General features: G+C 48.7%; 6 non-coding genes across 6 annotated transcripts; 3 read left to right on the top strand and 3 right to left on the bottom strand.

Annotated features, from left to right (window-relative positions):
• Positions 1-2,522: 2,522 nt before the first annotated feature.
• trnal-cag (transfer RNA leucine (anticodon CAG)) lies at positions 2,523-2,605 on the bottom strand. Its single transcript has one exon. It is a non-coding gene; the product is annotated as a tRNA-Leu (tRNA).
• Positions 2,606-3,777: 1,172 nt separating this feature from the next.
• Positions 3,778-3,850, top strand: trnak-cuu (transfer RNA lysine (anticodon CUU)). The gene has a single exon. It is a non-coding gene; the product is annotated as a tRNA-Lys (tRNA).
• Positions 3,851-6,638: 2,788 nt separating this feature from the next.
• Positions 6,639-6,721, bottom strand: trnal-cag (transfer RNA leucine (anticodon CAG)). Its single transcript has one exon. It is a non-coding gene; the product is annotated as a tRNA-Leu (tRNA).
• A 1,173-nt stretch (positions 6,722-7,894) lies between these two features.
• trnak-cuu (transfer RNA lysine (anticodon CUU)) lies at positions 7,895-7,967 on the top strand. The gene has a single exon. It is a non-coding gene; the product is annotated as a tRNA-Lys (tRNA).
• A 2,788-nt stretch (positions 7,968-10,755) lies between these two features.
• trnal-cag (transfer RNA leucine (anticodon CAG)) lies at positions 10,756-10,838 on the bottom strand. The gene has a single exon. It is a non-coding gene; the product is annotated as a tRNA-Leu (tRNA).
• A 1,172-nt stretch (positions 10,839-12,010) lies between these two features.
• On the top strand, positions 12,011-12,083 carry trnak-cuu (transfer RNA lysine (anticodon CUU)). The gene has a single exon. It is a non-coding gene; the product is annotated as a tRNA-Lys (tRNA).
• Positions 12,084-13,035: the final 952 nt, after the last annotated feature.

Consider the following 13,035-nt stretch of genomic DNA (forward strand, 5'->3'; position numbering starts at 1 on the left):
CGTTTCCTTAAACATTGCGTGTACGAAGGCTAAGAAATTGGAGAGCTATTCTAATACAATAACTATTAGGAATCTTTTCGCCATAACAGTTTCACTGTGATTTTGCAGGTAACACGTACGTTGGGAAAACATTTTGAACGCGATCAATAACCGCACTGGAAAAATGTGGGAAAGAAAGGGCGAAAAGCGACTCTTCAACATGTGGAAATATCTTCCTGAGCGGAGCCCTCTTCTCGAAGCTCAACACTCTGCAAGAGTCACTTCTCCCAACTTGCGCCCGCAGGTTTCCGTAGTGTGCCTGCAAAGAGCCATCCGCTTGAGACAGGTGCACCTCCCGATTTCATTGAACTAAGCTAGATGCACAATTTCTAATGCAGCCTTCATCACAATAGACAGTTCATTTCTCGAAAGCTTGTCGTAAAAAAAGGAAACAAAGAACGAAAACGTATAGCTGACAATCTTCTGAAGATGCAGATTCAGCTTTGGGGAAATGGACATTTTATGTATGCAGATGCTTTTCAAGCGCTGGTTTTAGAACGTCGCTGTGCTTCCAGCATCCTTTTCAGCCTTCTAAACTGGCTACCGAGGTGCCGATCACATTGTAAAGCGGTTGAGAGGCCGGAGCTGCTCAAACCGCTCTTGCCGTTTCCCATCAATCAAAAGCACTATGTTGTTTCTTTGTATGGAAAGCTTTTCAAGTCTGGCATCGACACGCACCTTTCCTGAAACGTCCAAAAGGTGAATGCTTCGCAAAGAAATCCAGTCTACCTTCAGGGGGCATGATGTTGAAATCGGAATGAGCCCTGGGTGGGCTTGAAGCAGCAGCTGTTCAGTTAACAGCTGCACAGAAACGCACCCCGCTTGCTTTGTATCATTCGCAAGTTTCTGGTTAAAGAGTAAAAAAGGCTGGAATTCTTCTGCCAGCCGGCAGGATTTCTTCTGCACTCACCCAGAAAAGCCAAGAATTGTATTTCATCTTTCGCAAGCTGTATTTTCCAGGAGGAGAATGAATACTTGCATTAAACTGAATCAAGCCGACAGAGACGCACAGCCGTTGTTTTTCTCCATGGGAAGTTTTTCGTTAAGGAAAAACACCGTTGTCATTTTCTTGCCAGCCGGCGGTATTTCTTGTGCAGCGATGAGCCAGATTTGTATTTCGTATTTCGCAAGTTGTGTGAATTTCTTGAAGTTGAAAGTGAATTCGCTCCAGAAAAGAAATGTCCAGTCGCATGAAAGCCGTGGCTGTTTGTTAAACCGCAGGACCTGAGCTTGCGTTCTGTTTCTCATGGCGTTCGCAAAGGCGATTCCTGCCTTTAAAACTGCTGTGTCTGCGACTGAAAGTGGCGTGTGGCGCAGCTTCTAAAGTCTTGTTGACGCTCCTCGATGTTGCTTTCTCTCTGCCTAAGGAAGTTCGATTGTCGCGTCGGAACGGGGAGACCTAATCCTTCCAGCTTTAAGCCACCCTTCAGTCTTCTGAAGGGTGTCCGAGTGCTAGCATGTCATTTGGCTTTTTTTCTGGGGAAACGGAGAGCGACATTGAAAAAGGTTACCGCCGCCGCCTCGCCCTCCGTGTTAAATGATCGCAAGCCGGCGGCGGCGGCGCTCCCTGTAGTCGTGGCCGAGCGGTTAAGGCGATGGGCTAGAAAGCCATTGGGGTCTCCCCGCGTCGGCTCGAATCCTGCCGACTACGGCGCCCTTCTCCTGTCGCTTCGGCCTGCCCAGAAAAAGGCGGAGTGCCGTTTCTCTCTTCCTGCTTCTTGTACAAACGCTAAATCGCTTGGACCTGCTGCCTTGGAAGTAATGTCTTCAACATCCACCAGTGACATTTCACAGCTGGAAGCACACAGCCACGCTTTTGGCATTGGCATGTCTTGCGCCCTACTTCCAGCCTTTGAAGACCTAATTATTCAAACTGAAAGAACCGGCTGAATGAGTGTTTGCAGTGCACCAGGAGGAGCAGGGACCATAGCATTGGAGGGGTGAGGATGGCGCAGATGGAAACGTTTTCATGCGCTCCTCTGGGAGGAATGAAAAGAAAAGACGAAACCGGAAACAGTAGTAGCCGCAAGAGGAAGTGTCTTCAAGCGCCAAGCAAGCGCTCCTCGTTAGTATAGTGGTGCGTATCCCCGCCTGTCACGTGGGAGACCAGGGATGGATTGCTTGACGGCGAGCCAGGTTGCTTTTCTCCCATCAGATTCCAACCGCTAATGCTAACGCAGTGTGTGGGAGCTTACATGCTTTTCCTTTCCCGTCTTTTTCGGACGACTATTCCAAAGGGGTAACCTGAAGGAATAGGGGCCTGAAGACACGAGGCATTCTTAAACCAGCACTGGGCTGCACGGCCTTCTGTTGTGATCAGGTTATATTCGAGTCAAAAAGCCAGAGCATCCGCTTCCATCCTATGGAGCACGAGCTAAATCGGAAGAGGCAGGGGATACACCTACGCCTATCGGCGCACGTTCCCTGCGTCAGGCTGCTTCACCCATTTGCACCCGACTGGAGACGGCACTGAGCAAGCTTTTTGTCAGGAGTGGGATTCGAACCCACGCCTCCAGGGGAGACTGCGACCTGAACGCAGCGCCTTAGACCGCTCGGCCATCCTGACGCGGGCCCCCTGTCCCGGGGCGGTCTGATGAGCCACCGCGATCCCACTACGCTCCTCGAGTATCGCACTGTTATTAATACTACAGTGTGACTCCAGCATTAAAATGTTTGGAAAATGTGTCGGCTTTTATAATCCAGTGTAGAGCAGCATGTGATGATTTGTGCTACAACACCAAGCGCTCAAAGTGACGTCTGCGTTTGTCGTTGAAACTTTCAACTCTTTCATCACTTATGTAGGAAATAAAAAGAGCAGTTGTGCGCCACACGCAGAGAGGCCGTCAGCAGAGTGGCGCAGCGGAAGCGTGCTGGGCCCATAACCCAGAGGTCGATGGATCGAAACCATCCTCTGCTACATGTGTCCTATGCACGATTCCTAAGCATGCCATTGGGTTAGCAAAGTGCCTTCAAATAGTCTGCGTCTCCCTTTCTTTAAATTCTGTCCTGAGTTTCTCTCTCGTGTGTGTTTGTGCAAGCTTGACACTTGCGGGACTCTTTAATCTTCACCAATACGGAGATGACCAAATGTGTCTTCGGTTGTTCTGAGGTCTTTGATAGTTTCTTTGAAAGCTTCAACTGAACCTCGAAATCGAAGCAGTTATGTTTATATTGATTTCTCGCGTTAATCATTACGAACCAGGAACAGCCAGCACACTCGGTCGCATTAGTAATTATGTCACGTCTCTACTTAGCAGAGCATTCAAAGGCCCACTGGAAGTAGTAAAGCACTAAAACACTGCAAAACTGAACTCGGGAAAATCATACTGGGAGCTCTGAGTGATGTCTGCATCCAAGCCATCCAATACGGACTCTGAAACCTTGGAATATCAACACTATGATGCGCTACCTTTTACCTGGAGCAAAACGATGGAATTAGAAGAATGCTTACCGCAGGATACAACTGTGCCGCTGTTATTTGGAGCACGGTTTTCACTTGCATGAAAACTACAGCAGAACGTAGAAGGATGATCACTGAGGAGTCCACGCGGGCATGCTGAGGAGATTGTAGGTCGTACATTTCAATGATTACTGACATTTGCGCTGCTGGAGGTACAGTAATCAACAAAGAACAGGGTGTGCTACTCTCGAATCCGGTCAGCACATGATGAAAAGCCAGGAAGTATACCTTGTCAAATTGCCGTCAACAGGGACAAGTTAACCACCAGCTCCACCGGCGCCCGGCTAGCTCAGTCGGTAGAGCATGAGACTCTTAATCTCAGGGTCGTGGGTTCGAGCCCCACGTTGGGCGGTGCCCGTCTCCTTATTAACAAAGTTTCCCGCTCATCCTTGAACCTCTTACACCTCGATGGTACCGAGCACTGCGTTTTAATGCACAGGTGTGATCAAACCGAGATGAAAAGGGCGTATCTAGCTCCTTGCCCGAGAGATAAATCAAAGGTTCCGCAGATAATCCCTTGGCTCCGGTCACCCGGACGCAGATAGGAGCTGCAGCCATCATAACTTGTATGAAAACTAAGAAGAGCTCCTGTCTATTTACAGTTTCATTTACTCTAGCGTTTCCTTAAACATTGCGTGTACGAAGGCTAAGAAATTGGAGAGCTATTCTAATACAATAACTATTAGGAATCTTTTCGCCATAACAGTTTCACTGTGATTTTGCAGGTAACACGTACGTTGGGAAAACATTTTGAACGCGATCAATAACCGCACTGGAAAAATGTGGGAAAGAAAGGGCGAAAAGCGACTCTTCAACATGTGGAAATATCTTCCTGAGCGGAGCCCTCTTCTCGAAGCTCAACACTCTGCAAGAGTCACTTCTCCCAACTTGCGCCCGCAGGTTTCCGTAGTGTGCCTGCAAAGAGCCATCCGCTTGAGACAGGTGCACCTCCCGATTTCATTGAACTAAGCTAGATGCACAATTTCTAATGCAGCCTTCATCACAATAGACAGTTCATTTCTCGAAAGCTTGTCGTAAAAAAAGGAAACAAAGAACGAAAACGTATAGCTGACAATCTTCTGAAGATGCAGATTCAGCTTTGGGGAAATGGACATTTTATGTATGCAGATGCTTTTCAAGCGCTGGTTTTAGAACGTCGCTGTGCTTCCAGCATCCTTTTCAGCCTTCTAAACTGGCTACCGAGGTGCCGATCACATTGTAAAGCGGTTGAGAGGCCGGAGCTGCTCAAACCGCTCTTGCCGTTTCCCATCAATCAAAAGCACTATGTTGTTTCTTTGTATGGAAAGCTTTTCAAGTCTGGCATCGACACGCACCTTTCCTGAAACGTCCAAAAGGTGAATGCTTCGCAAAGAAATCCAGTCTACCTTCAGGGGGCATGATGTTGAAATCGGAATGAGCCCTGGGTGGGCTTGAAGCAGCAGCTGTTCAGTTAACAGCTGCACAGAAACGCACCCCGCTTGCTTTGTATCATTCGCAAGTTTCTGGTTAAAGAGTAAAAAAGGCTGGAATTCTTCTGCCAGCCGGCAGGATTTCTTCTGCACTCACCCAGAAAAGCCAAGAATTGTATTTCATCTTTCGCAAGCTGTATTTTCCAGGAGGAGAATGAATACTTGCATTAAACTGAATCAAGCCGACAGAGACGCACAGCCGTTGTTTTTCTCCATGGGAAGTTTTTCGTTAAGGAAAAACACCGTTGTCATTTTCTTGCCAGCCGGCGGTATTTCTTGTGCAGCGATGAGCCAGATTTGTATTTCGTATTTCGCAAGTTGTGTGAATTTCTTGAAGTTGAAAGTGAATTCGCTCCAGAAAAGAAATGTCCAGTCGCATGAAAGCCGTGGCTGTTTGTTAAACCGCAGGACCTGAGCTTGCGTTCTGTTTCTCATGGCGTTCGCAAAGGCGATTCCTGCCTTTAAAACTGCTGTGTCTGCGACTGAAAGTGGCGTGTGGCGCAGCTTCTAAAGTCTTGTTGACGCTCCTCGATGTTGCTTTCTCTCTGCCTAAGGAAGTTCGATTGTCGCGTCGGAACGGGGAGACCTAATCCTTCCAGCTTTAAGCCACCCTTCAGTCTTCTGAAGGGTGTCCGAGTGCTAGCATGTCATTTGGCTTTTTTTCTGGGGAAACGGAGAGCGACATTGAAAAAGGTTACCGCCGCCGCCTCGCCCTCCGTGTTAAATGATCGCAAGCCGGCGGCGGCGGCGCTCCCTGTAGTCGTGGCCGAGCGGTTAAGGCGATGGGCTAGAAAGCCATTGGGGTCTCCCCGCGTCGGCTCGAATCCTGCCCACTACGGCGCCCTTCTCCTGTCGCTTCGGCCTGCCCAGAAAAAGGCGGAGTGCCGTTTCTCTCTTCCTGCTTCTTGTACAAACGCTAAATCGCTTGGACCTGCTGCCTTGGAAGTAATGTCTTCAACATCCACCAGTGACATTTCACAGCTGGAAGCACACAGCCACGCTTTTGGCATTGGCATGTCTTGCGCCCTACTTCCAGCCTTTGAAGACCTAATTATTCAAACTGAAAGAACCGGCTGAATGAGTGTTTGCAGTGCACCAGGAGGAGCAGGGACCATAGCATTGGAGGGGTGAGGATGGCGCAGATGGAAACGTTTTCATGCGCTCCTCTGGGAGGAATGAAAAGAAAAGACGAAACCGGAAACAGTAGTAGCCGCAAGAGGAAGTGTCTTCAAGCGCCAAGCAAGCGCTCCTCGTTAGTATAGTGGTGCGTATCCCCGCCTGTCACGTGGGAGACCAGGGATGGATTGCTTGACGGCGAGCCAGGTTGCTTTTCTCCCATCAGATTCCAACCGCTAATGCTAACGCAGTGTGTGGGAGCTTACATGCTTTTCCTTTCCCGTCTTTTTCGGACGACTATTCCAAAGGGGTAACCTGAAGGAATAGGGGCCTGAAGACACGAGGCATTCTTAAACCAGCACTGGGCTGCACGGCCTTCTGTTGTGATCAGGTTATATTCGAGTCAAAAAGCCAGAGCATCCGCTTCCATCCTATGGAGCACGAGCTAAATCGGAAGAGGCAGGGGATACACCTACGCCTATCGGCGCACGTTCCCTGCGTCAGGCTGCTTCACCCATTTGCACCCGACTGGAGACGGCACTGAGCAAGCTTTTTGTCAGGAGTGGGATTCGAACCCACGCCTCCAGGGGAGACTGCGACCTGAACGCAGCGCCTTAGACCGCTCGGCCATCCTGACGCGGGCCCCCTGTCCCGGGGCGGTCTGATGAGCCACCGCGATCCCACTACGCTCCTCGAGTATCGCACTGTTATTAATACTACAGTGTGACTCCAGCATTAAAATGTTTGGAAAATGTGTCGGCTTTTATAATCCAGTGTAGAGCAGCATGTGATGATTTGTGCTACAACACCAAGCGCTCAAAGTGACGTCTGCGTTTGTCGTTGAAACTTTCAACTCTTTCATCACTTATGTAGGAAATAAAAAGAGCAGTTGTGCGCCACACGCAGAGAGGCCGTCAGCAGAGTGGCGCAGCGGAAGCGTGCTGGGCCCATAACCCAGAGGTCGATGGATCGAAACCATCCTCTGCTACATGTGTCCTATGCACGATTCCTAAGCATGCCATTGGGTTAGCAAAGTGCCTTCAAATAGTCTGCGTCTCCCTTTCTTTAAATTCTGTCCTGAGTTTCTCTCTCGTGTGTGTTTGTGCAAGCTTGACACTTGCGGGACTCTTTAATCTTCACCAATACGGAGATGACCAAATGTGTCTTCGGTTGTTCTGAGGTCTTTGATAGTTTCTTTGAAAGCTTCAACTGAACCTCGAAATCGAAGCAGTTATGTTTATATTGATTTCTCGCGTTAATCATTACGAACCAGGAACAGCCAGCACACTCGGTCGCATTAGTAATTATGTCACGTCTCTACTTAGCAGAGCATTCAAAGGCCCACTGGAAGTAGTAAAGCACTAAAACACTGCAAAACTGAACTCGGGAAAATCATACTGGGAGCTCTGAGCGATGTCTGCATCCAAGCCATCCAATACGGACTCTGAAACCTTGGAATATCAACACTATGATGCGCTACCTTTTACCTGGAGCAAAACGATGGAATTAGAAGAATGCTTACCGCAGGATACAACTGTGCCGCTGTTATTTGGAGCACGGTTTTCACTTGCATGAAAACTACAGCAGAACGTAGAAGGATGATCACTGAGGAGTCCACGCGGGCATGCTGAGGAGATTGTAGGTCGTACATTTCAATGATTACTGACATTTGCGCTGCTGGAGGTACAGTAATCAACAAAGAACAGGGTGTGCTACTCTCGAATCCGGTCAGCACATGATGAAAAGCCAGGAAGTATACCTTTGTCAAATTGCCGTCAACAGGGACAAGTTAACCACCAGCTCCACCGGCGCCCGGCTAGCTCAGTCGGTAGAGCATGAGACTCTTAATCTCAGGGTCGTGGGTTCGAGCCCCACGTTGGGCGGTGCCCGTCTCCTTATTAACAAAGTTTCCCGCTCATCCTTGAACCTCTTACACCTCGATGGTACCGAGCACTGCGTTTTAATGCACAGGTGTGATCAAACCGAGATGAAAAGGGCGTATCTAGCTCCTTGCCCGAGAGATAAATCAAAGGTTCCGCAGATAATCCCTTGGCTCCGGTCACCCGGACGCAGATAGGAGCTGCAGCCATCATAACTTGTATGAAAACTAAGAAGAGCTCCTGTCTATTTACAGTTTCATTTACTCTAGCGTTTCCTTAAACATTGCGTGTACGAAGGCTAAGAAATTGGAGAGCTATTCTAATACAATAACTATTAGGAATCTTTTCGCCATAACAGTTTCACTGTGATTTTGCAGGTAACACGTACGTTGGGAAAACATTTTGAACGCGATCAATAACCGCACTGGAAAAATGTGGGAAAGAAAGGGCGAAAAGCGACTCTTCAACATGTGGAAATATCTTCCTGAGCGGAGCCCTCTTCTCGAAGCTCAACACTCTGCAAGAGTCACTTCTCCCAACTTGCGCCCGCAGGTTTCCGTAGTGTGCCTGCAAAGAGCCATCCGCTTGAGACAGGTGCACCTCCCGATTTCATTGAACTAAGCTAGATGCACAATTTCTAATGCAGCCTTCATCACAATAGACAGTTCATTTCTCGAAAGCTTGTCGTAAAAAAAGGAAACAAAGAACGAAAACGTATAGCTGACAATCTTCTGAAGATGCAGATTCAGCTTTGGGGAAATGGACATTTTATGTATGCAGATGCTTTTCAAGCGCTGGTTTTAGAACGTCGCTGTGCTTCCAGCATCCTTTTCAGCCTTCTAAACTGGCTACCGAGGTGCCGATCACATTGTAAAGCGGTTGAGAGGCCGGAGCTGCTCAAACCGCTCTTGCCGTTTCCCATCAATCAAAAGCACTATGTTGTTTCTTTGTATGGAAAGCTTTTCAAGTCTGGCATCGACACGCACCTTTCCTGAAACGTCCAAAAGGTGAATGCTTCGCAAAGAAATCCAGTCTACCTTCAGGGGGCATGATGTTGAAATCGGAATGAGCCCTGGGTGGGCTTGAAGCAGCAGCTGTTCAGTTAACAGCTGCACAGAAACGCACCCCGCTTGCTTTGTATCATTCGCAAGTTTCTGGTTAAAGAGTAAAAAAGGCTGGAATTCTTCTGCCAGCCGGCAGGATTTCTTCTGCACTCACCCAGAAAAGCCAAGAATTGTATTTCATCTTTCGCAAGCTGTATTTTCCAGGAGGAGAATGAATACTTGCATTAAACTGAATCAAGCCGACAGAGACGCACAGCCGTTGTTTTTCTCCATGGGAAGTTTTTCGTTAAGGAAAAACACCGTTGTCATTTTCTTGCCAGCCGGCGGTATTTCTTGTGCAGCGATGAGCCAGATTTGTATTTCGTATTTCGCAAGTTGTGTGAATTTCTTGAAGTTGAAAGTGAATTCGCTCCAGAAAAGAAATGTCCAGTCGCATGAAAGCCGTGGCTGTTTGTTAAACCGCAGGACCTGAGCTTGCGTTCTGTTTCTCATGGCGTTCGCAAAGGCGATTCCTGCCTTTAAAACTGCTGTGTCTGCGACTGAAAGTGGCGTGTGGCGCAGCTTCTAAAGTCTTGTTGACGCTCCTCGATGTTGCTTTCTCTCTGCCTAAGGAAGTTCGATTGTCGCGTCGGAACGGGGAGACCTAATCCTTCCAGCTTTAAGCCACCCTTCAGTCTTCTGAAGGGTGTCCGAGTGCTAGCATGTCATTTGGCTTTTTTTCTGGGGAAACGGAGAGCGACATTGAAAAAGGTTACCGCCGCCGCCTCGCCCTCCGTGTTAAATGATCGCAAGCCGGCGGCGGCGGCGCTCCCTGTAGTCGTGGCCGAGCGGTTAAGGCGATGGGCTAGAAAGCCATTGGGGTCTCCCCGCGTCGGCTCGAATCCTGCCGACTACGGCGCCCTTCTCCTGTCGCTTCGGCCTGCCCAGAAAAAGGCGGAGTGCCGTTTCTCTCTTCCTGCTTCTTGTACAAACGCTAAATCGCTTGGACCTGCTGCCTTGGAAGTAATGTCTTCAACATCCACCAGTGACATTTCACAGCTGGAAGCACACAGCCACGCTTTTGGCATTGGCATGTCTTGCGCCCTACTTCCAGCCTTTGAAGACCTAATTATTCAAACTGAAAGAACCGGCTGAATGAGTGTTTGCAGTGCACCAGGAGGAGCAGGGACCATAGCATTGGAGGGGTGAGGATGGCGCAGATGGAAACGTTTTCATGCGCTCCTCTGGGAGGAATGAAAAGAAAAGACGAAACCGGAAACAGTAGTAGCCGCAAGAGGAAGTGTCTTCAAGCGCCAAGCAAGCGCTCCTCGTTAGTATAGTGGTGCGTATCCCCGCCTGTCACGTGGGAGACCAGGGATGGATTGCTTGACGGCGAGCCAGGTTGCTTTTCTCCCATCAGATTCCAACCGCTAATGCTAACGCAGTGTGTGGGAGCTTACATGCTTTTCCTTTCCCGTCTTTTTCGGACGACTATTCCAAAGGGGTAACCTGAAGGAATAGGGGCCTGAAGACACGAGGCATTCTTAAACCAGCACTGGGCTGCACGGCCTTCTGTTGTGATCAGGTTATATTCGAGTCAAAAAGCCAGAGCATCCGCTTCCATCCTATGGAGCACGAGCTAAATCGGAAGAGGCAGGGGATACACCTACGCCTATCGGCGCACGTTCCCTGCGTCAGGCTGCTTCACCCATTTGCACCCGACTGGAGACGGCACTGAGCAAGCTTTTTGTCAGGAGTGGGATTCGAACCCACGCCTCCAGGGGAGACTGCGACCTGAACGCAGCGCCTTAGACCGCTCGGCCATCCTGACGCGGGCCCCCTGTCCCGGGGCGGTCTGATGAGCCACCGCGATCCCACTACGCTCCTCGAGTATCGCACTGTTATTAATACTACAGTGTGACTCCAGCATTAAAATGTTTGGAAAATGTGTCGGCTTTTAGAATCCAGTGTAGAGCAGCATGTGATGATTTGTGCTACAACACCAAGCGCTCAAAGTGACGTCTGCGTTTGTCGTTGAAACTTTCAACTCTTTCATCACTTATGTAGGAAATAAAAAGAGCAGTTGTGCGCCACACGCAGAGAGGCCGTCAGCAGAGTGGCGCAGCGGAAGCGTGCTGGGCCCATAACCCAGAGGTCGATGGATCGAAACCATCCTCTGCTACATGTGTCCTATGCACGATTCCTAAGCATGCCATTGGGTTAGCAAAGTGCCTTCAAATAGTCTGCGTCTCCCTTTCTTTAAATTCTGTCCTGAGTTTCTCTCTCGTGTGTGTTTGTGCAAGCTTGACACTTGCGGGACTCTTTAATCTTCACCAATACGGAGATGACCAAATGTGTCTTCGGTTGTTCTGAGGTCTTTGATAGTTTCTTTGAAAGCTTCAACTGAACCTCGAAATCGAAGCAGTTATGTTTATATTGATTTCTCGCGTTAATCATTACGAACCAGGAACAGCCAGCACACTCGGTCGCATTAGTAATTATGTCACGTCTCTACTTAGCAGAGCATTCAAAGGCCCACTGGAAGTAGTAAAGCACTAAAACACTGCAAAACTGAACTCGGGAAAATCATACTGGGAGCTCTGAGCGATGTCTGCATCCAAGCCATCCAATACGGACTCTGAAACCTTGGAATATCAACACTATGATGCGCTACCTTTTACCTGGAGCAAAACGATGGAATTAGAAGAATGCTTACCGCAGGATACAACTGTGCCGCTGTTATTTGGAGCACGGTTTTCACTTGCATGAAAACTACAGCAGAACGTAGAAGGATGATCACTGAGGAGTCCACGCGGGCATGCTGAGGAGATTGTAGGTCGTACATTTCAATGATTACTGACATTTGCGCTGCTGGAGGTACAGTAATCAACAAAGAACAGGGTGTGCTACTCTCGAATCCGGTCAGCACATGATGAAAAGCCAGGAAGTATACCTTGTCAAATTGCCGTCAACAGGGACAAGTTAACCACCAGCTCCACCGGCGCCCGGCTAGCTCAGTCGGTAGAGCATGAGACTCTTAATCTCAGGGTCGTGGGTTCGAGCCCCACGTTGGGCGGTGCCCGTCTCCTTATTAACAAAGTTTCCCGCTCATCCTTGAACCTCTTACACCTCGATGGTACCGAGCACTGCGTTTTAATGCACAGGTGTGATCAAACCGAGATGAAAAGGGCGTATCTAGCTCCTTGCCCGAGAGATAAATCAAAGGTTCCGCAGATAATCCCTTGGCTCCGGTCACCCGGACGCAGATAGGAGCTGCAGCCATCATAACTTGTATGAAAACTAAGAAGAGCTCCTGTCTATTTACAGTTTCATTTACTCTAGCGTTTCCTTAAACATTGCGTGTACGAAGGCTAAGAAATTGGAGAGCTATTCTAATACAATAACTATTAGGAATCTTTTCGCCATAACAGTTTCACTGTGATTTTGCAGGTAACACGTACGTTGGGAAAACATTTTGAACGCGATCAATAACCGCACTGGAAAAATGTGGGAAAGAAAGGGCGAAAAGCGACTCTTCAACATGTGGAAATATCTTCCTGAGCGGAGCCCTCTTCTCGAAGCTCAACACTCTGCAAGAGTCACTTCTCCCAACTTGCGCCCGCAGGTTTCCGTAGTGTGCCTGCAAAGAGCCATCCGCTTGAGACAGGTGCACCTCCCGATTTCATTGAACTAAGCTAGATGCACAATTTCTAATGCAGCCTTCATCACAATAGACAGTTCATTTCTCGAAAGCTTGTCGTAAAAAAAGGAAACAAAGAACGAAAACGTATAGCTGACAATCTTCTGAAGATGCAGATTCAGCTTTGGGGAAATGGACATTTTATGTATGCAGATGCTTTTCAAGCGCTGGTTTTAGAACGTCGCTGTGCTTCCAGCATCCTTTTCAGCCTTCTAAACTGGCTACCGAGGTGCCGATCACATTGTAAAGCGGTTGAGAGGCCGGAGCTGCTCAAACCGCTCTTGCCGTTTCCCATCAATCAAAAGCACTATGTTGTTTCTTTGTATGG

This window comes from Lepisosteus platostomus, chromosome 26, assembly GCF_059453375.1.
Source record: "Lepisosteus platostomus isolate fLepPlt1 chromosome 26, fLepPlt1.hap1, whole genome shotgun sequence".
NCBI lineage: Eukaryota > Metazoa > Chordata > Actinopteri > Semionotiformes > Lepisosteidae > Lepisosteus > Lepisosteus platostomus.